We start from the raw sequence: 3,659 nt of genomic DNA on the forward strand, positions 1-3,659 counted from the left end.
TTTCGTTTTAATTTCTTATTTGTCTATCTATTGATTTAATTACTTCCTTTTAATTTCTTTTTTTGTCTCGCACTGTAAATTTCTCACAAACCTGTAACACTATTAACTTCTCATTACATACAGAACAAATGTCCTGATGTCCGTTGCTTCCTCATCCCTGGTTGTTTCATTGACATTCAGTTCTACCTTGCTATGTTTATTTGTACATTTGTATATTTGGGTGTACTATTTATGTTCAATTAAAAACAGTTTGATGTCTGAGATTCCTTGTGAACCGCCAACTTAATTACATGTTATATTCCCCTCACAATTTTTTTTTTTCGTTTTTAATTTTATTTTTCTATCTATTTATTTAATTATATCCTTCTAATTTTCTTTTTTTGTCTAGCATTAAAAATTTCTCGCAAACCGTTAACACTATTAACTTCTGATTACTTACAGCACGAATGCGCTTATGCCCCCCCACCCATCCCGCTTTTTCCGTACGGAGGCAGACACTGAGATCGAAAGCAAATGGGTGTCATTGAAATGCAGTAACAGGGTGATAACAGCCGTGTTCGAAGTGTGTAGGGGCTTATAGGAGAGCAGAAGCACGTCACGCAATTCACCTGAGTTCGGAGGATCGGGAGTACCAGGGCCCATAGCGGAGAAGCGGAAGAGCGGAGTTATGTGTCTCTTCTCAAAGGCGGGGAAGCTGGGGGGCAGCAGGACCCCTTAGACCGGCTAAGGTGAGCCTACTCCGGACAGAGATCACCCGGAGTTATGACTGGAGGTCCCGGACCTCTGGGCACACACATATGTGAATGAGTGGATGAGCTAATGTTGGTTTGGTTGTGGATACGTTTCGGCCAATGCTATCAGCACAGCGATGATGAGTTCAGGTGTGTCTGTGTGTGTTTGTGTGTTTGTGTGTGTGTGTGTGTGTGTGTGTGTGTGTGCGTGTGTTTGTGTGTGTGTGAGAGTTTGTTTTTGTGGGTTGGGGGGGGTTCCCGCGGACACGGAGTACCAGGGCCTGGAGCGGATGAGGTGAGGAGCGGAGGAGAGCAGAAGCCCGGACCGTGATTCGCTTGTGTCCAGCGGTTCGGGAGTTCCAGGGCCCGAAACGGAGGAGCGGAGGAGCGGAGGAGCGGAGGAGCGGAGGAGCGGAGGAGCGGAGGAGCGGAGGAGCGGAGGACAGCAAAACCCCTTTCTGCAATTCGCCTGAGTCCGGCGGATCGGTAGTACCTGGTTCCGCAGCGGATGAGCGGAGGAGTGGAGGAGATGTTTCTCTTCTCAGAGGCGGCGAGGGGGGGGGGGCAGGACCCCTTACCCTTATCCCCCCCGGACGTTTGAGTGGAGCTCCCGGACCTCCGGGCACGCACATGCGAATGACTGGATCACAGGGAGTGCCAGGGCCTGGAGCGGATGAGCAGAGGAGAGGCGGAGGGCAGAAGCCCGGCCCTGTTCAAGAGTTCCAGGGTCCAAAGCGGGGGAGCGAAGAAGCGGAGGAGGGGAGGAGAGCAGAAGAGCAAAAAACTGGCCCGGAATTCACCGAAGTCCCGCGGATCGGGAGTTCCAGGGCCCGGAGCGGAAGAGCGGAGGAGCGGAGGAGAGGAGGAGCGGAGCAAAGCTAAGCCCGTCTTAACAACAAGGAAATTACAGATGAGGCTATAATTTCTAATGAAAACTTTAAATTCTATAGCCACGTATACACTTCGACATTGTCAAAAAGCGATTGTGACTCCTTTCCATTAAATATTCCTCAATATATCCCAAAAATAAACAACAAACAATATATGATTGTTTATATATGTTTATATATAAACAACAAAAAATATACAGTTTGATGTCTGAGATTCCTTGTGAATCGCCAACTTAATTACATGTCGTATTCCCCTTGCATTTTTTTTTTTTGGTTTTAATTTCATTTGTCTATCTATTTATCTAATTATTTCCTTTTAATTTCGTTTTTTGTCTAGCACTGTAAATTTCTCACAAACCTGTAACACTATTAACTTCTCATTACATACAGAACAAATGTCCTCATGTCCGTTGCTTCCTCATGCCTGGTTGTTTCATTGACATTCAGTTCTACCTTGCTATGTTTATTTGTACATTTGTATATTTGGGTGTACTATTTATGTTCAATTAAAAACAGGTTGATGTCTGAGATTCCCTGTGAACCGCCAACTTAATTACATGTTATATTCCCCTCACAATTTTTTTTTTTCGTTTTTAATTTTATTTTTCTATCTATTTATTTAATTATATCCTTTTAATTTTCTTTTTTTGTCTAGCATTAAAAATTTCTCGCAAACCGTTAACACTATTAACTTCTGATTACTTACAGCACGAATGCGCTTATGCCCCCCCACCCCCCACCCCCCGCTTTTTGCGTACGGTGGCAGACACTGAGATCGAAAGCAAATGGGTGTCATTGAAATGCAGTAACAGGGTGATAACAGCCGTGTTCGAAGTGTGTAGGGGCTTATAGGAGAGCAGAAGCACGTCACGCAATTCACCTGAGTTCGGAGGATCGGGAGTACCAGGGCCCATAGCGGAGAAGCGGAAGAGCGGAGTTATGTGTCTCTTCTCAAAGGCCGGGAAGCTGGGGGGCAGCAGGACCCCTTAGAGCGGCTAATGTGAGCCTTCTCCGGACATAGATCACCCGGACTTATGACTGGAGCTCCCGGACCTCTGGGCACACACATATGTGAATGAGTGGATGAGCTAATGTTGGTTTGGTTGTGGAAACGTTTCGGCCAATGCTATTAGCACAGCTATGATGAGTTCAGGTGTGTCTCTGTGTGTTTGTGTGTTTGTGTGTGTGTATGCGTGTGTATGTGTGTGTGTGTGTGTGTGTGTGTGTGTGCGTGTGTTTGTGTGTGTGTGAGAGTTTGTTTTTGTGGGTTGGGGGGGGTTCCCGCGGACACGGAGTACCAGGGCCTGGAGCGGATGAGGTGAGGAGCGGAGGAGAGCAGAAGCCCGGACCGTGATTCGCTTGTGTCCAGCGGTTCGGGAGTTCCAGGGCCCGAAACGGAGGAGCGGAGGAGCGGAGGACGGCAAAACCCCTTTCTGCAATTCGCCTGAGTCCGGCGGATCGGTAATACCTGGTTCCGCAGCGGAGGAGCGGAGGAGTGGAGGAGATGTTTCTCTTCTCAGAGGCGGCGAGGGGGGGGGACAGGACCCCTTACCCTTACCCCCCCCGGACGTTTGAGTGGAGCTCCCGGACCTCCGGGCACGCACATGCGAATGACTGGATCACAGGGAGTGCCAGGGCCTGGAGCGGATGAGCAGAGGAGAGGCGGAGGGCAGAAGCCCGGCCCTGTTCAAGAGTTCCAGGGTCCAAAGCGGGGGAGCGAAGAAGCGGAGGAGGGGAGGAGAGCAGAAGAGCAAAAAACTGGCCCGGAATTCACCGAAGTCCCGCGGATCGGGAGTTCCAGGGCCCGGAGCGGAAGAGCGGAGGAGAGGAGGAGCGGAGCAAAGCGGAAGCCCGTCTTAACAACAAGGAAATTACAGATGAGGCTATCATTTCCAATGAAAACTTTAAATTCTATAGCCACGTATACACTTCGACATTGTCAAAAAGCGATTGTGACTCCTTTCCATTAAATATTCCTCAATATATCCCAAAAATAAACAACAAACAATATATGTTTGTTTATATATGTTTATATATA

This window comes from Fistularia commersonii, unplaced genomic scaffold (assembly GCF_037954325.1).
Source record: "Fistularia commersonii isolate RoL2024-O1a breed Wild unplaced genomic scaffold, RoL_Fcom_v1.0 HiC_scaffold_87, whole genome shotgun sequence".
Classification (NCBI taxonomy): Eukaryota; Metazoa; Chordata; class Actinopteri; order Syngnathiformes; family Fistulariidae; genus Fistularia; species Fistularia commersonii.